Source organism: Toxotes jaculatrix, chromosome 22 (assembly GCF_017976425.1).
Source record: "Toxotes jaculatrix isolate fToxJac2 chromosome 22, fToxJac2.pri, whole genome shotgun sequence".
Classification (NCBI taxonomy): domain Eukaryota; kingdom Metazoa; phylum Chordata; class Actinopteri; family Toxotidae; genus Toxotes; species Toxotes jaculatrix.
In genome coordinates this window covers 4,330,741-4,353,381 of record NC_054415.1, presented here as the reverse complement: position 1 = coordinate 4,353,381, position 22,641 = coordinate 4,330,741, and positions in this window count along the sequence as shown.

The following is a 22,641-nucleotide window of genomic DNA, read 5'->3' as shown; positions in this document are numbered from 1 at the left end:
GGAGACAGCTACAGCAGCATTCTGGTCTAAACAGGCCACCTGTCTCATTACTGTGGCATCCAGTATTTATTACCACCCGATATCGTAATCAGTCATTAGAGTAAATAAAGCTTTGTAACTGTCGTGTAATTAATTGGATGTCTTTGTAAAGTCCATGTTGCTAATTTCCTTCTTTGTTCTCCTGCTTGTGCTTTTTGACCAATTAATTTATAATGACCTGATACATGGCCCAGCTGTCAGCTACTGAAACGATGTGTAAGTGTGGCCTGAAAAAAAAAAAAACCAAGATAACTTTCTTCATTGTGTAAAATTATGGTCACAGCCAACGACAAGAAATATAGAGTGATGGAATATTTTTTTATAAAATGTTCATCACTCTTAAAAGAAACATGTGGACTCTGTCTTAAATGCATGATATGATAATAAATATGTGAAAATACATTTTTGCAGTGTCATCTGTTCCTGGTGCTTTCAACCCAGTCAATGTAGGTATTCAAACTTTGCATTACTGTGAGCACGTTCAGGGCTTCCTGAAAGTTGATCTTAACAGTCCATTCTTTGACCTTGGAGACAAACAGTCTCTCCTAAACAAGGCTGAATTAATACTAAGTAAAGCAGGCAGCTGGAGCCGGACCCTCGAGTGCAGCAATTACTTTGTCGCAATTTCATTATGTGCAAATTTGGAAGCTGGAAACATTAACAACTGAAACACCATAAAAACTGAAATGGTACATTAAGGCGGCTCCTGCATTTGTACTTAATCTTGAGGCCAAGTGTAGTTGCTCCAGCGCCCCCTACCAGGCAAATCCCTTCCTGCTACTGATGTGCTCTGCTCAGCTCTTATCACTGTTTTTTAGTGAAAAAAATAAATCAAAATGAGCATTTAAAAAAATCACTTTCATACTTTTAATTAATGTGAGGAACAAGAAGAAAACTAGAAAATGATGAGGAGAACAGAAAATTTGTTGTCTGACAAAGCATGGCTGGATACATCAAACAAAGGGGATAAAGCCGAATTAAAGTTGAATTTTCTGGGGGAAAACAAATGACAAAACTGTGATAAAAATACTTTGTCAAAATGGTGTCAACAGACACATTAAAACACTAGTAGACAAATATTGTTGTTCAGCCAAAATTGAAAATGCCTTAATCATACCCTTGCCTGTGCTAACACTGCTAAATATGAACTCAGGAGCCATTAAATCTCCAAATTTAATGTCTCTGATTTCTTTTAATTTGCAAGCTTAGGGGGCAGTTCATGTAAATATACCTTAAATTATGTGTTTAAACTCTTAAATTCGGAACATAAGACAAAACTAAGTAGGAAGCTAAACAACATTAACTCACTGACTTTTACCCAAATCAAAATTTACCACTTAAAATGACTATTTAATGCCAACAGATGTTTATATCAAAAGCTTTAGGGCCTTTAAGGCTTTTAGGGGATTCTGTTCTCTAGTGGAGGTAGAAGCAAAACTTTCACTTCAAAAGTTTAGACTGTTTGGAGCAAAACCAGCAACTGCAGTGAAAATTTCAAAACATTCATGTGATGTATTATTGATGATCAGCATCAACCAGAGCTGGTAATGATTTAGTGTTTTGCTCAAGGGTACTTCAGCAAGGTAGATCCTCGCCAGCCTCGGGGTCTGAATCTTTATGACAGCTGTCCGACTCCCTGTGTCACCCAGCCGCCAGTAACTGCTGCCTGATAACAAGAACAGTGATGGATATGTATACTTCATTTCCTGTGTAATCACTGCACCGCTCATACTTCAGTGTGCGTCGGCGGGATTCTGCATGTTAATGAAAGGTGCTCATGGAGTCGTGGTGAGAGTCAAACACATGGGCAGAGTGCTAACATCTGTCACTATGATCATGACTGATGCATGAATCGGATTCACGATTTCCAGTTACCATCATCAGCTGCTCATGAGTAATGAGGGTGTGTTTGCACAGGGCTTGATCATCAGCGCCTCCATATTAACACACCCCAGAGGGGGAGTTGTCATGACTCGAGCCAGAGGCACTAAAACAGACCAGGCCACGAGCTGAAAAAAAAAAAAAAAACCCAAAATGCTCTGACTCTTCTGATTGCTATGAGATATGTTGTGTCTTTTTTCCTAGGAAGTGTTTGTGTTGATTTATTCCAGGAAATTCCAAGACGCTGGCCAAAGACTTCTTCCATGGAAGGACGGTGTATCTGGTCTAGACATCAATATAATACCGGTGTGGTTTTATTTCTTTCACTTGAAAATCTACAGTGAGTACAGTTTGATCTTGCACTTTAAGTATCTGAAATATACTGGGGGCCATACTGTCGATAGCATTCATTCAAGATTGATGTTTCTTTTATCCTGATTCAGTTTCATGACACGTCTGAAAGTTTTTATGGAAAAATGATTCAGTTCTGGTGCTTTTTTCAGACTGTTCCTCCATGTCCTTAAAGGGATATGGAGGATTAATATTATTGATCAGTACACGCACAGGTCACTTTGCATTGTGGGAAACAAGCAGCAAATTTTGTGGGCGACACATGAAGTATAAACATGGAAACTTTTCCGAGGTGACGCAAAGTGAGGCGAAGAGTCTGCTGAGCAAGTTGAAATTATTTAAATTCAAACAAATATTTTGCACTAACCCTGAAGCTGAGTAAATCTACTTCATGATAGCACAGAGAGGTGTAAAGAAAGAAGAGAGACTGGAAATCTGAGTGAAATCTGAGCTTATTTGGAGTCGGAGCTGTTAAGCTGTTCAACCAAACAAATAACTGTGCACGCATGAGATGAAAAACAAAACCTGCACTTTGTTTTTTTGTAATGCACAAGACTTGAGACTCTGCACCATTGTCTATGTGACACCTGTGCCTCTCGTGGCAGCTTCCTCTATCTCAGGGGACAAAAAGTGGCCTGCACCTGGATCACAGAACAAAGCTGCTGCCCTGTGAGACATCATGTGGACGAATGAAAGATGGGGAGCAGAGGACCCAGGCTGATCCCTGGCAAATGAGGTCAGCTCCAGGTCTGGGGAGGAGTCTGTGCTGTGTATTATTTTTTTGAGTGTGAGGTAGTAGACTGAGGTGGGAGGAAAGTTTGGGGAGGTGGGTTGAGGTGTTCACTCTTGGCCCTGGAATGGAGAGCTGTGCAACACATCAAAGCATCTGCAGCCCACACCACAGATGGCTAATAGCAGGACCAGACTGTGGCCTTCTGCTGAGGCTGCAGCACTTCAGTGGGAACAGGTAGAGGGACAGATCTATCTGACTTGTACTTGGAAGACACTAAGTAGGCATGACAAAGAGAAGGAAGAAGAAGAAAATATAATGTCATATATGAAGATACGAAGAAACAAAAAGACGAGCATTATAACAGTAAATGAGTTCTCATTTCATCTCATTTCATTAGCTTTAACTTTTACGGTTAAACCGTTGACTGGAACTGTTGTAGGTGAGTTGGTTTTCCGTGGCCAAACTTGTAGTCAGAAATAAGTGCTGAAGATGAGAGGGAATCTGGCTGTACGTGTGAAATATACAGACGTACAGCCGAGAATTATCAGAGCAGAATCAATGATCATACCCAGAAATATCCATTACACGCCCTTACTCGAAATCCAATTTCACCAAGCAACCTTGTCAATATTATTGATAAAAGGCATGTTTCATTAAAAACACATCAAACAAGGTAGATTTGTGGCAACCTGTCGGTGTTAACTTAATCAATATAACATGAACAACTAGAGGGGTGTGAATTCACGACGCACTGAACAGCTGGGAACAAGAAAACCATTTTTCAAACACATTTCATCTCCCAGCTTGTGGCTGGATGTGGGCTTCGTCTTTTCAGCCACTGTTCAGTGTTCAAGCTTTGACTTTCTGTATCCGATTTCAAAACAACATCTGGAGGGAGGGAGGGATGGAGCTCAGCTCGAACCTGCCTTTCTCTCTCCGTTGTAAGAGCGTCTTTGTGGCTGTCAAGCAGTCACAAAGACAACCAAATCCAAATCTCTCCCTTGTTAAAATCTCACACTTCTTTCTCCCCACCAATCCTCTCAAAGCTGTCTACCGCGGAGCAAAGTGCCTTGTTAGATCAGATCTGGTGCCGGCTCTCCTGTAATATCCCCGGCTCACAAAGTCTGGATTATACAATTAAACTCTACATTTTTGCATTTCAAAGCTTAAGCTCTTCATCAAAGCACAAACAACATACACACTCAGTTTTATGAAAATGAGTGAAAGGACTTAAAACATGCCTACACACTACGCAAGACGCACACACATGAAGGGAACATGCACCTAATCAGAAATGCAAACAACTGGTTATTAGTTTGTCACAGTTTTGTGTCTGTAAGCCAATCATCCCTTCTCTCTGCTCTTTTCTTTTCAGGTTGTTTACTGTGAATGTGATTCTTCCCTCTCTTCTGCTGTCTCATTCATTGCTCTCATTAGCTGTGCCATCGTAAAGCCAGCTCTCAAAGCTTCCTCCATCAAGGCTTTTCCTCCGGAGCAGACTCGCTCTGGCTGCTCTGCTCGTCTCCTCACATCCTCAGGACCAGTCAATGACAGCAAATAGCCCGGGATGTGCCTCGCTACTCAGCCACAGCTCTGCCATTAAAAGCAATAGCTCAGTTGTTATGTCCAAAAGTTAAGTCTCGATTCCCTTTGTGGTTAATACTTTTCTTTTTTTTTGCTGGCTTGTTAAGGGAAAGCTGGGACCACCCAGAGGAGCAGTAACATCCAAATGTCATGAACTGTTACATCTTTACTATCGATCCAGATTTTGTCAATGAATCAGTGCGAGAGAGAGAGCTGCCATGACTGTTCTGGGCACAGTATATTTACTGAGACGAATTCCACGTTTGCACTGCACTGGCTCTTTGCATCTAAGACCAGTGAGGACATATTGTCCAAAAGTGGTGCCCTGTAGAAAAGCATCAAAGTAATTAGACTGGAAACTTGTTTGAAGATATGTGCTTATGATCAACAGAACTACAGCCAGGAGATGGTTCGCCTAGCTTAGCATAAAAGACAGGCCAAATATAAAAAAAACCAACAACAACAAAAAACACCCACCACTTCCAAAGTTCGCTAATTAACACGTCACATCTCATTCATATCTCGAGAGCAGTGACTTCCTGGAGTGTTGTCCCCGTGAGGTTACCAGGCAGTGGGATATAATGTGTTAATTAGAGACCTAGTGGGCAGATTTTTTAACCTTTGGACAGATCCAGGCGAGCTGCTTCTCTTCCTTCCATTCTTCTGCTAAGATAAGCTAAGCTGACCAGCTGCTGGCTGTCGCTTCATTTTTAATGGACAGATATGAAATTGGTATCAATCTCCTCGTCTAAGTCTCAGCATGAGAGTGATGGCCCTGTGCTGACTGCTTTTGTGCTTTGGGTTTAATTCTAACTGCTTTTTGGCTTTTTCGGTCTTGCTCCGCCGTATCAGCAAAGTGATAAGGCGGCGAGGAAAAATGCCAGGGATCACGGTGTCCTCAAGTGCACTCTACGTCTTAAAAACTTGCCCGTAGGACTGTATGCTGCCTCTGTGTCTTCCCTTCCCACCTCCTTAAAACACTACCTCCTGGATTTGGTTTATTTTTTTATTCCTCTGATGATCCAAATTGATTTTAAGGGCAATTGCGAGGCATAAGCTCACCTTCTGACTGTTGCCTTCAGCACTTCATTTAGCTTACCTTACAGTGTCGGGGCCTGGGGAGGAAATATCAGCAGAACAGAGGAAGCGACTCGGAATTTATTCAATAAAAACCCTCAAATTGTTGAAGCCACATATTCTTCTTTCAGGATAATCTCTTGGATTCATTTTAATCTTTCTGTGCCCCAACTTTGCATACACAGACCCGCACTGTGAAAAAACACTGCCCTAGATGTGTCTCTCCTCCCCAGCAGTCATTCCTGTTTTTTTTTTATCTCCTCCTGCTCTCTATCTGTCCATCTTGCCTACTCATAACTTATTCCATTTTGTCTCTCTGATTCCTTCTCGCTCTAACTCCCTGAGCCCGTCCTTCACTTTTTTTTTTCTTTCTTTGTCTTGTTTATTTTCTGTCAGTTTCCTTCCTTTTAATCCTTCCTCTTGGTGTTAGGATGCAAAATTTCTCGCTTGCTGCCACGATCAGTTCAGTCTCAATCAGTTCAGTTTTCAGTTATAATCACAGCTGTGGCAGTGGCTCGGCCTTGAGCGCAGCAGTGTGGTTACAGTCAGGAATGCACATGCAGGTCAGGGTTCGGCCTTCCTTTTCGTCAGAGCTGTGCGGGGTCATTATTCCGTTTGGGTCACGCTGCTCGGGCGCGTCAGTTTGTTTATTTGTTTACCATCATTTGTCCTCTGCCGTCACGCCTCCTCTTCGACCCCCAGAGATTGCGTTCGGGGCCCCTCTGGCAATGACTGTTCTGACCCCGGCAACCAGACACAGACATCTCACCACAGCTGCGCATACTCATTCCTCATCTACATGTGTGCACCCACACCACAGGCGAGGGATTTGCGAGCTTGCGAAGAATTTCCTATGAATTCATGCATGCGTGTAGGTTTGTGAACAGAGAGAATGAGGCCACCAATGGGGTTGAATAGATTTCCTCTTCCTCTGCAGACACTCCCCCAGTGCCCAGGGGAGCACTGACCCTGGCAGTTTGCTGGCAAGCCGGGGACTGCCATTGATCACTTCTCACACTGTAAACAAACAAAATCTCAGAGCCAACGACGGACTCCAGGGCAGCGCTGGGCCGTATTACTCAGCTGAGGTTTGCTTTGAACTGATAACACTTTACTACAATATATAAAATAAATCATATGAGGAATACTTATTAAATTCAAAAGGCATTATCAGCACTGAATACACACAGCTTCAGAATCCTAATAGAATTTTTTTTGCAATAGATGAGAAAAGATCTTAGGTCGGAGGTAGAGTAGAGAGGCTTATTTTTTTGTGTATTTAAAAAAAAAAACAGCTCTGGTCAGTAAAGTTGATAATGTTAGATGATGCGTGTGGAGTTGTGAGTTGTGTTTACTTCCCGTGGGTTGCAGATCATGCTCTGCTCTACAGAAAAGATCGGATTTCATGCTTTGAACTCACTGGTCTGTTCCGTCCGCTTTTTCAGAACGATTTATCACCCACATCAGGAAAGATGAAAACCTCTGAATTTTAACAGATTACGCCAGGACGCCTGAGGAGAGACGTACCAATGACGTCACAAGATTTGAGCCATTTCTTCGTGATGCGTCGTGGCTGACATCCCAGCTTCTCCTTCGCTGCTCCCATCATTCCAAAATCCCCCCCCCCAAAAAAAACTCCAATGAAAAACACCATTGATTCAAGCCTCCCACCTACAGGTGGGCAAACTCCTTCCTCAGGGTACCACACTTTGTCCAACACATAAATATTTAATTGTGCTGAGCACCAAGAGAGAAATTCCAACACCAGCTCTGTATTCGGAGCGTTTCTGCCCACGAGGACGAATTAGCATTAAAGTTTCGTGAAACTTTCTCAAAGACTGGAGAACTACTGATAAACAAAACACTCTGTATAATTAAACTGCAAGTAGCTACACCGTAATTAAGACCTATGCTATCAGTTTTCCTTGACAACATGATACGAACCTTTTATTTTATAAAACTGAACAATAAAGGAGCTACGTTCGCTTTGTGGTTCGCTCTATTTCTGGGATAGAGGAAAATATAGTTTCTTTATTTTCCACAGTTTCCTGATTGCAAATGAGGTGACAATGTTCTTTGTATGCTCAATTGCTTCCTGGGTTGCTTATTTTCTCCTCTCACAGTGATGTCTCCCCGTGATCAAGGCGAATCAGCCTTGCAGAGAGAGACCAGCCGCTGTACCATTCACATTATTTGCACTCGCAACTCTTTTGCGTCTGACAACATAATTACCAAAGCCGAGGCCCTGTCCAATTAAAAGCCAGCCACTGCTGACAGTGAGGGCTTGTGTAGTGGGTACACGGCAGGGATGAAACAGGATCTCAACAGAGGTGTTCTTAGAGAGGAACGGTTCTGGTGTTTTGATGGCACTGGCAGCTGCGCAGGGTAGATCAGGTAAAGGTTTGCCATCTCAGCAGGACTTACAGGAATGACATGATGATCCTGAGATGCCCCTGAAATTATCCCTTCTACCACAAACCTCTTTTCAGAAGCAGGGGTGTTGAGAGAAGAGGCTGGAGGAACGAGGTGAGGTGTGGATTACGGGTGAATTTTATGTGTAGATAGAGAAAGTACTCTGAATTGTGTTTTTTAACTTTGCAGTGCCTGTTGGAGATGGCTCAGTTCTGGTTCTGGAACAAAGCACGCAGCTCACAAATGTTGGTCCTTCACAGGGCCAGGCTGAAGGACCAGAGCCTGATGCCAAAAACCTCTCAGAGACTTAAACTAATGATGTTTTCATGTGTCTCTCATTATTATAATTATTATACAACATTGCCAGTTTTTTTTTTTTTGCTTGGAAACTGTCCTCAAACACTGACTATGTAAAAATCACTGTAAAAAAACAAAACAAAAAAAAACTGCTGCAGTCCTCAGGTGCATGTGGAGAAGCACTGGAAATGCTACACGCCTTGGTGACCTGCCATGATGTCTAGAAACGCATACGAGCATCCAGACGCTGAACTGGGACGCAGCTGAAGAGAAACTGTAATGTTGTGTAACAGTCCTGGATAAAACAACAGCAGGACAATTAGATTCATCCTACAGGTCAGATGAGTCAGTTACCAGCTGACAGAAATGTCCCCTGGGTGGGGAGCTATTTAGATAAAGACACACACACACATATGCACCATACACTGAAAACTCACACTCACACAGGTCTGCCTGTGAGGCCAAGTGCATGAATGGACGGCCAGAGGGAAACAACTGTCACCTGCGATGTGTGTTAAGTCTGAATAATTGTCTCCCTGCATCTATTTTTATTGTAGTATGCGCAACCCTTCTGTGCAACCCTTATGTTTTTCTCAACATAAATCAAAAATATAATATTCACTTTTTAATGAAGAAAAATTACCAACTTGTGGCTGCACAGCTTGTTAGACAAACAAAATGACTGGAGTTCCCGTTGGGCAACATGGCTCCAACCTTTCCAAATGAGCTCTCCATCACATGTAATCAATAATTGTCATCCCTGGTTCCACTATTAGAGTGCAGCGGCTTTCAAACTTTGCTCTGTTCTGCCAAGCCGAGTGCCACAGCTACAGATTAATTAGGGCTTGCGTGCCAACAGTGTTGCTCTTAACAAATTATTTAAATGCAAACTCATTGGTCTGTTTTCCGGGTGGTGAGAAAATGACACGAAGAGGAAACACTGGAAGCATTTGTGAAGAAAGCACCTGTGAACAATCAGCTCCATAGGACACCCAGCAAAATCCATGTAGATGCGGCCCAGCTCTAATTACAAGACAATGCCTGAGCTGCTAAAACCCTGCATCAGAACATTAACTGCACTGTTTTCATAGTTTGGAAACTTAAAGCTGTATTTGTTTTCTTCAGTGCAGCTCTACTGTTCCACCATGTCAGAACAGTCCTGAACAAAACAATCAGCCCTGAAATAATATGAATTACAATATTTCGCCCCCTTGAGCTCTGTCTCATGGTGCAGCAAGAAGGAATGTAATAGCATTTTCATTAAGGAGTTTATTTGTTTATTGGCAGTTGTTGTTGAAGAGATATGATATTTGTTTAATTATGAAAAAGCAGAGAAAGGCAGTTTGGGTAGTAAACCAGCTCAAGAAATGAAAAGGGAGGCAGTGAGGCGTTAAAAACAAAATGTTCTGTGTATCAAGTCTGCCACGGTGCTTAATCATCCTCGTGTCAATAGAGCAGCTTTCTCTGAGCATGTTAACTGCTGTCTTCGCCTTTTATTCTCCATTTTTGCACTTAAATAACTTTAAAGTATTTGCTCTCCTCAACACTTACGGCAGAATCTTGTAAACAAAACCACAGAGGATGTTCTTATCTGAAAACCTGACTATCCAAACTAAAATTCCACTCAAATTACTCTAAAAAAGGAACTTTTCAGACACTGCAAATATAAAAGAAGCTTATTTTTTTTAAACAAGTGGGTGACCCGAGTCAAAAACCATTAACCATAAAGCAGCAGCTCAGTCTGTACGATGATGCCTGCTGCTGCTCAACCTACTAGAAAAGTTTGTTCTCTCCAGAAGCAGCGATAAACACAACATTTAACGACCTGCTCTGTGGAGTTAATAGAAATTGTCTGAGAGGTGAGTGTGGTCGGCTGAGCGGTACAAAAACGATGAATTAATAAGAACGAAAAGTCAAATAGAAACAGGGACAAATTCATAATGAGATACGAGGGCACGTTTACTATGTTAAATCTGACCTACAGTCAATTACCTCCATCTCAGTTCACAGCTGTTTATGCCAAAAAAACATACAGTTGTCCTTTGTTTTAACCTTTGTTTATTCAGTGTAGTAGTGTAGTAACAGAAGTAACAGAAGACACCTAAGAGAACAGGCAGCACATTAGCCTCACTTTCAACAGCACAAAACTGCAGCTCCAAGTTTTTACACCCCTCCTTTCACTTTTTCCATCTGACTCATCACCTGAAGGCCACCTGTTCTCTCTCCAGGTTCTCCTGAGCTGACGCTCTTCTGTCAGCATTTTATCCCAACTTGCAGTGACCTTTGAAAGTCTCAGTCAAAGCAGCAGATTGTTTTTTAGATCACAAACATCTGTGTGCTGCTGTGACAGATAGTTACCGTGTGTGAGTGTATTTGTGCAATTTACTCAGTATTTTTTCAGGCATAGTAATGAAACTTCATACTGTACCACACACATCATATCCACATCCAAATCATATGAAATCATATAAGATTTGATAAACTTAAAGGCTTAAATAAGGCTTCTAGGAGTTAGATGACACTAAATAAAAATGCAGCAGTTTTTCAACATTAGAAAATCACATCTAATTATTTTCTACAACTGGTGCCACAGTTCTTAGTCCTCTCTGGAGATGCCATCTCTCCATTTAGTAATTTTAACTTCTATTTTTAAACGTACACCGCCTCCTCTTCCTCCTGCTGCTCTCTTTTCTTCACTTCCTTGTGTTATCTCATCTTAAAGTACAGAGTGGTGATCAACGCCAAGAGATTGAAGCCAGTCTCCATTTCCGCTGAGGAAGCCACTGGCCTCTGAAGAGAGGAGACGGAAAGTGGAATTTATCTTTCTGCCACCCACTCCTCAAATTAAAACTAAGACGTTGGCATCCTCTGCCTCTATAGGCGTCCCCTCCCCGTTTGTCCCCGAGCTACGTGGAGGTTTCAGTGTAATTTGTTTGTACATGATTCTGGGAAATGGTGGCTGGAGAGGTGATGGTGGGGCTAAATGGCCTGGTTATAGTAATAAATATGACACATGTAAGTCAGCGTGTGGGCAGTGAGGGCTACATGATGGCTATAAGGTCTAATCGGCTCATCATATGTCTTGCAGATAGGCCAGAAGGCTGATCACGTGTCAGCTTCAACAGCCTATTTACCATAATAATGCCCAGTAATCTGCTATGTTCTCAGGGGTCAGAAATCTGCATGATACTGACATGTTCCCATCAATGTCATATGTCCACATCATGCTTCATAATTGAGGTTAGCAGTATAAATAAGGGTGCGTTTGTCATTAAATTAACCTTGGCACACTAATTCAAGTGAGCATCAGCTTCCCCAAGATCCCCGGGATAAAAACTGGGCAGAAACCTATGCCTGCTGTTCAGTTTTCCCTACCACTTGTAAAGATAATAGCCAGATGGTGGGACCATGAGGAATTAATGTGAGGTTATTTTAGAAATGAATAATCTTAAAGGAGAAGGATGGTTGGGAAAATAGCGTCTCATCCCTTCTGTTGGAGTCACTCTCAGTGGACGAGCAGCACCAAAGTGAGTGAAAGTTAACGAAACACCATGAGGGAGGCGTGCTGAGGATGGACAGAAAGCACAGTGAGAAAGTCCCCTTCAAAAAAAAAAAAAATAAAAATAAAAATAAAAAAAAGGGTCAGCTGCACTGCAGCTTGGTCTGTTGGAGTTGGAGGAGCAATAAAAGCTTCTGTCACACCCAGTTAGTTTCTCAATACAGGAAATGTGACCGAGAATCTTCTGTCAACAGTCGTCAGAAGTTCAATCAGTTTAAAGTTACTCAAATCTCTCATCAGTGTCTTTTGGTTCATCAATCTCAAACTCTTTGATTAAATGAGATGGTAAACTGACTTATCATCTCTTTATTTTATTACTCTGATCTGATGTTCCCCCGGCCATGGACATCCTGTGAGACTGACTTAGTTTCAGTGTCAAACACAATAAATGCCTCTTCAACTGAATACTTGATCGCAGCAACAAAACATTCTGACATCAAGTCAGCGTCATCTCAAAGTGACACAGTTTCCCAGGTGATATATACCTTCATCAACCCATGTGACCACTGAGTCAGGTGTCCTCAATCTAGGCAATCAGGGGAGTTAATAGCTCTGCCCCAGTTCCACACTACATTTCTAACTCTAAGTTGCCTCTGAGTATGTCGTGTGTTTACACTTGAAGAGTGACAAAATTACGTATAATCAGAAAGTCAGCGTGCATTCTAAAACGCTTGATGTTTGAGTGATGAATGCAATGCACCAAAGAAATAATAGGAGCTACTCACAGCTGCACAGCATGAAAACAAAAATGTGGATGGTGGTGAGGAACAAGGAACATCTTGAAGATCAAACACATGTATTAAGCCCTAAAAAAAGCATTCAATCTAAAATAATAAAAAAAAAAAAATCTCATAAAATCCGGCTGCTCACACGCAGTCCGGACCTCATTAAAGAAAAGGTGTAAGGATTAAATCTTTATTCATACCATTTGGAGCCTTGCTGTTAAACATGTAAGTCCATCTAGCCTCATGTTTCAAATTTCAAAAGCACCACCTTTACATTTTTAACACCATCTTGTCTGCGCCTTTGCATTTCAAGTCCTTTTCACTGTGGATCTTCTTTATGAAGTGCTCTGCAAGAAAATAATTAACATCACATCTTTTTATGCTGCTTCCGTGTTCTTTCAAACAAACTTTTCTTGAAGTTTTTCCTACATTATACATAGAGCAGTGAAACACTAGTCCATTAGACATTAGTACAGGAGTTCCTTTGACTGATGCACAGTGTTTGATTGAATCTTTTTCTTTAAAAAAAAAAAGTAGTTTTACAGTTTTTGTGAGACAAAGTCGTGTGACAAACGTAATATTTCCAGTCTTAAGAGTACTTAAAGAGAAGTCAACAAACAAACACATTCTCAGAAATACATTTCTGATTTGCATATGATTCATTAAAAAGTGATTACCGGTTTTGCAAGCCATCAGCCCTTCACTAATAACACTCCTAAGCCTCAGTGATGATAACAAGAGCAAAACACAGCAAAACAATGTGATTAGAAACGGCAGTTCTTTTAAATTAAACAACTGCATGCATAGTGGTGTCTGAGCCAAAAACCAAAGTAAAATATTCCCATCCAACAGCCAAAAGCATCGCATTTATTTTACTGTCATCACACCCAAACCTGAGGCTCCATGCGAAGCAGATGTGCTATGAAAGCAGCTGGATTGACTTTAATTACCAAGCAAAACATTTAATTCCTAACCTGCAGACAACCTTTCCATCAGTCGCTTGCAACAAATGAACCTTTTGCGTTCCAACTGTAGTCATTCTTCTCTTGTTCCTCAACATCCATTAGTACGAGACTGCGATGAAGGCAAACACCGAGCTAGGATGCAGCATTGATATTCATAAAGTGTACAGTAAAAGACTAAGGGACTGAAAAGGTTAATGGAGTGCACGTAATCTATTCTTCTCAAAAGATTGCAACTGAATTACCCTCCAAGCCTGGAGGAAAAGCTCAACTCTCAGTGAAAGAACAAAAGGGAAAATTAAGGTGTACAGTTATTTGCACCGCTGTCACTTTGCACAAAGACCATTGGAGCGAGTAAATACTTTACTTCCTCCTTTTAATTTCTACACCCCAAGCCTGTGCCATCAATTGGGCTTGACACTGTAATTTCAGCCCACCGTTTGGTCGCCCGCTACTGCACCCGTGATACGTCCGTATGGTGGTTCCCTCTAATTCCATCGGCAAGTAAAACACAAAGAAGACAGATGCAAACAAGCATAATCAGTCCCCCCGAGAAGCTTTTGCTGATGGGTTAAACAAGTGCCCTGGCTGCCAGTAGCCATTAGCCACTGCAGCTAGTGCCAGCTCTGACAGATCACGGGGATGGTTAGGACTCAGAGATAATTTGAAAAAAGCCCTGTAATTGGCTGCGATCTGTCTGACAGCTTTGAGAGGAAGTCCCCGGGGCCTCTGTATCGATGAATCTTCCTGATTTGAGACAGAAACCTCACTACCTTCTGCCGGCGGTACGGGGATCTGTTCCAGAAATCTAATGGTCATTGCTGGCAGCTGCTTAATCCTCAACTCCCTTTAAACTTAAGAGGCACTCTGTATCTGGTGAGGTGATCTGAAGAAGTTTCACTCTGTTTTCTGGGTACAAACAATTAGTCTACAGCTTACTTGACTTCGTATGTCACACAAAACCCAAATTAACCCCAGACTTGGGCAACTTGCGGTTATTCTCCCTAATCAGCAGTGATGGAGCCCTGATCCACCAGCCTCTGTAATGATCTGCTTCTCTCTCTCTCTCCCACAATGGGTCTTAGTTTCAGAGCTTGGTCGTCAGCCAAGTTATTCTCTTTGTCCACTGCCGCTGTATCCCTTGGAATTGTGTTGATATTAATTCAGCATTCAGCATCACTGCAGGACGTAAAATGCACTTGAAGTGGAAAGTGTGTGTAACTTTCCAAACATGGGACCATGATCAAGTGTTTTAGTTTCCTTATCCTTTACGAACTAGAACGAATGAGACAATAGGAAGGAAGGAAAGCTTGCTGTCGTGGAGACACAATAAAGCCACACTCTGAGGCAACAGGCACAGAAAGCGAAAGCAGCTGTGTAAAAAAATAAATACTTTCTCACCTCTGAACATGTGGCCAATTGCAAAAAATTAAAAAACAAACAGACTCTGTGGTTGACCATGGGCCCTGCCAATCTCTGGGGAAGTCAAACAACATTTCCCCCCCAAATGTTTTCTTCCACCTGTCAGTGTGGATCATATCCACACTAACCTCCTTGGTTACTCTTGGAAATAATCTGCTTTATAGAGCACAGATGTCCACATTTGCATGTGGAGACACAACAACCATCCTTCTACAAAACCACAGGACCCAGACTTTGGCAAGGGAGAATATAAACCTTCCCACAGCTGAGAGACCAAGTCCAGCAGCAGTACCACCTTTCCTGGCCTGTGGATCGCTATGAAAGTTGCAAGACCAGAAACCAATGAGAGTTCCACAGAGTTAGTATCTTTCAACATGTGGTGTCACTGGATAAATGAGTAAACAGACGTCCCACAACACGTCAGCAGACTGTCGACCATTCACCAGATGACGAAGCACTCCTTCCTTCGCCATGCTTTGCTCGGCCTCCTCCCCGAGACAGCTCCCTGCCAGCCTAACAGCACCCTGTGCGATAAAAACCTTGGCCTTGCCACACAGTAAAACCGGTACACTTTATTAACAGAATAACCCAGACAAACAACACTCCAGTGACTGTATAATGACTCGATCAATGCTTTGACATACAACCTGCCTGAGACTGCCAAGGAGGCCTCACCGCCTCTTTGGCCGTCTGCATAAAGCAAATAAAACTTCACGCCAGCTGCGACACACGTCGACATGTTAACGTTAGCACCCATGGGTACTCAGTAGTCTTTGAGTAGTCTTAAAATCCTTAAACTCAGCCTTCATTTTGCTCTCCAGTACACACCTGTAGCGTTTCGTGACTGTATCCTGCACAGTTGTGCTGCTGTCGTGGTGACAAAATCTTTACACAGACATATAAACACCAGGCAAAGTACTCAACGCCTCTGTGGTGGCTCCCGACACAGTAGGTGTCTCCAGGACCCCATTTTGCCGTGATGACACACACGCACACACACAAACAAACACAAAGACTCACAAGGTAAAAAAAATACCAGCCGCACTGTCATGGCTGGTAAAAACTCTCCACACACACACACACGTTGTGTGAGCACTGATCAAGCTCTTTTCTTTCACCCCCTGAGGGAGGTTATAAAGCTTTATGAAATTCTCTGTTGTGTATATGTTGATTTTTCACACACACACAAAAAAATCCAATGTTCTTTTGTTGTGTTTGTTAGTGTCCCATTACAAGTGCTGCTGAGGAGGAGTGTTATCAGTGTCTGAAGGACATTAATGTGCTTACTGCGCTGCTCTTACTGAGGCAGGCCTCTGCCACTGAGGCCACAATGGTCCTTGATGATTAAGCTTCTCAGAGTTCTTTGTGTCATGCTGTTGCATGTCCTTAAGAGTGCTCCCGCTCTCTCTCTCTCTCTCTTGCTATGAGTATCTCCTCCGTTCTACAGCTATTGCTTTGTGTCTTATTCACAATGTTGAAGACCACAGACATCAGAAACCCCCGGATACACAGGGACTAGAGCGACCTAGTGTGTGTGTGTCCTTCTTATTCAGTCCTCATTGACTCCTGCTAAGACAAAGGAGAGGATGGAGATGTGCTGTCATCGGATGGCAAGAAGAGAGATGATCATAATGCATGGAAGCATGGCAGATTCTGACATTAGTCAAAGGGGGACGACATAAGAGGAGACATCAGCCCCGTCGTAATAGACTTGGTCTTCGCCTCAAGTGCTACCTGTACTATTAGTCACCCAGTTCCCTCCATCACTCTGCCAAAGACAGACAAACAGCGCCTTGAGAAAATAAATGAATCAATAGGAAAAACAAAGATCTTTCAAAGATTTCACGGCACCACAGGCTACGGAGCGACTCGCACTTCATCTGGGCGCTCAGAGGGTACGGTGTCCTCATTCACTGTGACAAAGAGGAATGGCTGACAGAAGTCCTTCTTAAGACTTTGTGAAAGGATATGGTACAGCAAGTCGGCCCGGGAAAAAAAAAAAAACCTGAGAGGAAGACCTGTCGACTATTTGGTGTTGGGCAGAAACTAACAGTGGGTCTTTCTGACTGCCTGGCTGCCTAAGCTAATGTCAATTTATTTTTTTTCTCTTAGTATAAATAGGTTTGGCAAATTATTTCGTTTTTGTGGCGACAAATTAACACATCCCATCCGCTTCCACCGCCGTGTTCTTAGAGACACTTTGATCACTTGGTGTGTCGTCTTGACAGAAGTGACTGTGGCCTGTGGTTCCACATGGTCAGCGACAATGTTAAGGTTTCTATGGTGACCGTGCTCTACAGGTACAAGAGGATCTAATTTGTGGAAAGAAAAGCAACACCTACAACCCGCATTGTTGGCACCAGACACTGCAGATCCATGGATTTGTGCTGTTTACACCACATTCTTACCCTGCCGTCAGCATGTCACAGCAGAAGCACACATTAGGACCAGGTGCCCCCCCCCCCCGTGCCCCGTACATCCAGTTGTAGTGACAGGATTGTAACTCAGCCACTTTAGCCTGATCTTTTTGTTTGTGTCTGACAGAAGTGTAACTCAGGACAGTCTGTCACATTCTGCAGTCCCTGTATTTCTATGCTTGATTTCCTGAGGTGCCTCTCTTACTCCGTCTGCAAACCGCATGGAAGCAAAACACGATTGTGAGGAGCGAGCTGTAAAGCAAACACGATAATGGAGTTCAGCGAAAAAGCAAAAAAAAGCAAAACACTTGTTCAGAATATTTTGTACATTATACTGTGCTGTTTGTTTTACATGGAGCGTCTGTAATAAGTAAACCAAACATATCTAATTGCAGATTGCATCTGCCTATTGATGCCACATGGAACAGACTGTCTTGTACTTTTGAACCGATTACATAATTTGAGCAGGCAGCACAAAGGTTTCAGAGGTTCATTGGAATCATGATAATTTGCAGTGCTCTCTTTATGACTGTGGAGGGTTGAGATACATTTGCAATCAGAGCAAATGACGATGGATTAGTTACATTTAGGAAAAAAGCACCTGGAAGATCTATTATCTACCAGCTATGGTTTTTATTATGTATTATCCTTTATCATGTATTTAGTTCCATTTTTCAATATTTATATTCATATTCCTGTGAATCGTGTAGGCACATGTAGATATCTTTAGTGGCCTGCACTGCCATTCCCCATGTCATTGTTTATAACATTGTGTGGGACCCGCTGGGTGCCAAAATGGGCATCTCTTTGTTAAATCTCCAACTGGCTCTGCAGAAAAGTTTATAAATAGATTTATGTGGGCAACAGGAATTTTTCAAACCCACTGAAACGAAAATGTCAAAATGCAAAATGTTTCTTCAGACAAATTAGTCAGGCTGTCCCTGTGCTCAGCGCCAGACACAACCATGGCTGGCAGCCACGCTGCATTCGACGTGCTCAGCCGTCATAACGGTAATAATGAATCTGCTTTTATTTCCAATTAAAATGTTCCTAATAGCGTTGTGGTTGCATCGATTTCTCTGCAAATGGCTGTTCTGCTGAGAACATTTGCACTGAGGCATCTAGAGGGATTTGGATTGGGCTCATCACACACTGGCTCCGAGTACAAACAAAGAGGGACTGATAAGTAAATAGCCCGTAACAGATTTATGCTTATGCATGTGTATATGAGCATGTCAGAGCACAACTGCCTGCTTTTAAATGTCTGCTGCCATTTCTATAGCAGCCCAGTGGACTTTGGAGACACCGATAACGATGCAAATCTCCAACCCAAAGTGCTCTCAATCTTCCCCTGTCTAACTCCTGTTTTCCTGACGTACGGAGGTGTGGAGGAGATGGGTAGAGGAAAGGAAGGGCCCCTATCACTTCTTTTATTTGACAGCTGTTAGGGCCTGGCAGTGACAATTCAAAATGCAAGAGAGCTTATTCTCAGAAGACAGTCTTTATGCTATCAGATCCTATCATCCTCCAATCTCATTTTATTCAGACGGGTAATGCACACGGTACACACGCACTTGTACATGTAAAGACGCAAGAACACGATGCATGCACCTGCATGACACCTGTACACACCCACAACTTTATTAGCACAATTTTGCTGTGTGTTTTGACTGACATGACAGTTAGTCGGCTAAATTCTAAACTTTCCTCAGTGAACAGGATGTTCTAGCCCAGCTGGCTGTATCTTTGAATGACTGCTTCATCTGTGAGACATTGGGACGCAAACAGTTTTAATGAGCAGGCAGTTACATTAACGTGTTTAATTCACAGTAAAGTCCAGCCGTACAATACACCACGATACTCTGCATTCACAAAAGAACAAAAAGGCTGCTTAGCCCCCCGCGCCACTTCATACATTATTTAAACATCCCTCACTATTACCCTGTATACTTAAGCTACACTATTAAACATAAAAACAAGCAGTTGGCTCCTGTGGTCATGCAGGTTTACAGCCAATTTATGTCCACTTAGAATGGGCCACATGCAGGGAATATATATCAATTCTGGAGACTCTGGTTGGTTACTCTGGATCCATACAGAGCAGATACAGAGGTTCAGTGTCTCCAGTATAAAATCAACCTGTGCCGCATGGTTTGTATTGCTCCACAACATATTATGATTTGCTGATGGCTGTTGGGGATTTACTATAAACAAAATATGGTAACTTGGTTGTGGAATGAAAAACAGGATTTTTTTTTTTTTTACGGGAGAGTTTTGCAGAGGAGGTGCAGAGGTGCTGGCAGAGCCAACAGGTTGACATTCTTGTGTGTTTTTTAAAGTGACATGTCTTGACAAGTACTGAATGGATTTCCAGTTGTCAACAGACAGTGAACCATGACTGTGACTATGGAATTACAGCTCATCTATATTAAGGCTGCTGTATCCAGCATATTTTGCAAGATGAATTATCTCTTAGCCAGGGGTTAATTCATTTTTCAAAATTAGGAGGACCAGTGAACTGATGAACCTTAAATGTCCATTAAAAGCTGCCCCCACAGCTAAACGTGTCTTTTCAGAACAACGTACACAGAACGACCTACATTCAAACGTTTAATCAAAATACATATTTACTCAGTAATTTTCAATTTGTTCGTCTCCTTTTGATTTAATGGTTGATTTCACGGTTGGCTCACCTTCAGGTCACATGACTGCTGAACTACAACTCGGGAAATAAGTTATAGATTTGCTGAAAATCAGTCATAAGCTCAACTAATGCACAAGACAAGGAGTCAATAATAGATTAGAGAGAGGGGGAGCGAAGCAGGGAGAGATACCCAAAAGGCAATAAGGAGTCCATATTAATTATGCTAATGATTTGGATTTGCTACTTCATTAACCACCATTTTGAGCCGGTTGATCACAAGGGTAGCTCCGTATAAAGTCTCCGTGGCAACAGTGTGGAGAACAAAAAACACAGATGAGATGCAAAGTTTGTGTGTGCATGTATGTGCATGATATTTCTGGGCATGCATGTATGTGGGCACACATGCTAATTATTGCATCTGGTAATTACTGTAGAGACACTCTGCAATCAATTAAATCGATGTGAGGGGATTGTGCTGTATGTCTTTCAGCTGACTAACAAATAATCATTTAGAATCTTTAAAATTATTTTATATAAGTGTTATTTTCTATTTAGATAAAAAAAATGAGGTTGAATGATCATTTGTGGAACATTCCTTCAGATTGAGGAGATAATTTTCCGCAGTTTTCTTTGGAGAACAGCAGGTGGGAGCAGAGTTCAGCTGAAGTTACGCATGACTTCTCATCACACTCATCATTTCTTGTCAAAGTCTGACAAGATCCAAGAAAAGCTGATTTTTTTTTGTGACTTTTGGGGCTTTATTGTACATTTTTGTGGCGCAAAGAAAAAGAAAAGGTTCGAGAACTGCTGATTCGCACAGAACATGACCGCCGTGCCACATAAAGAGCGTAAACATGATACTAAACTAATGATCCTAAGCAGGATTAGTGTCTTCTTGAAAGGCCAGGAATTATCCAGGGAGCCTGTACAGCCTGTGGAAAAGCAATTGACTGACTAAATGAAAATGCATTGCAGAAAATCATTTCACATTTATCATCAGCAGATATCAAGATTATTTGCTGGCTCTACAAAGACAAAGGGAAAAAAAATGAGGTCTTTTATATTCAAGGAATGTCACTGTCAACCAATAGTGTACCTCGGTTTTACCCCGGTTGTTCAATTTGAAAGTAATTTAAATGAGCAGAAATAAGAAGGTATGGCCGATGGTCGGGGGGTGGAAGCGAGACGAGGCTGTCAAAACGTGGCCAAGTCATTTTATCTTGATGTTTGCCCAAGCTGCAATAATTGATTTGTCTTTGTTCTCCGGCATAGAGTATACAAACATGGCAAGTGGCCTAGAGAGGCATGTGTCTGTCTGATTAACCAAGCACTGCAGCATTCACCGAGCACTTCACAGACCTTTCTCGCTGTGTCTGAGTCTGCAGCTTCCCTCTGGATGTGCTCGTTTGACAGGACCTGATGCAACTCTTCACCACACACTACAGCTCAGTTACATGCTTCTATTGATTTCTCCCACTCACTTCTACCCCCATAGACTTTTGGCAGGTCCATCATTACTAACTCACGTCATGTGGACAAGCAGTGTTTAAACCCGCGGTGTCCAAACCTTGCATAACTTTATTTTATATTCTAGTCGAGATCCCAAGGTTTCCAAAGATCCCAGATGTGTTGGGATGAATTAAAGGGAAACGTGTGTGAAGCGGCTCACGAGGCATCTTGAATTTTCCAATCTGATGCAGTGGTGTCGCCATGAAATTCTCAATTTGGATTTAAAGTTCTGACTCAACATAACATGTTGTGATACAGCCTCAGTGAAATGCTGGGAAAAGTCGATACTGAACATATGGGTGTAATGATGTTATGCAGAGTAGATGTTGAGCTTTAAGGTCCTTGTTCGAACTGACTGTCCTTGATCCAAATCCAACGAGGAGTTGAGTATTTTACTGTGAGACTGGTTTTCTCAACCTGATTTCTGGATGGTTCATCAGCTGAACTACAAGGCCACATCACGCTGAGATTCCCTTAATGTACAGGGCAAAGCCACGGTACGTGTCTCGCAACAATAACACTGCTGTTCCTCTTGGTTTGTCAGGTCAGAAAAAGTATGTTTGACCTGACATGGCCCTCAACAGTCCTTTGTTTTTCAGTGAACTGTGGGCTGGAAAATACAGCGGACAACAGGTGCCAACTACAAATTTTGCAGCTCGTGATAATTAAAGTGCAATTTTAATGACTTTTTGACAATGTTCACAATGGTTCCACGTCACTAGACATGAATTCAATTTGTGATGCAGCGGCCAAAAAAAAAATGAACTGTTGAAACAGACTATGACAATACAAGGCATGATTACAATAATTTCCTGTGGATACCTGTGGATAGTGCAGCATTTTCTGTATTAGAACTGACTGTTCCATTAGAATATGGAGCTTATTTGAATCCAGACATCCAGACAAACCTAGTGGGAGTCAAAGTCAGTCTGTGATTCATAATGGAACAGCTCGAGGCAGTAGATTGGTATGACAACAAAGATTAAAGTCTGCAGTTGTTTGTTTGTTTGGGACATAGTTGCTTAAGTA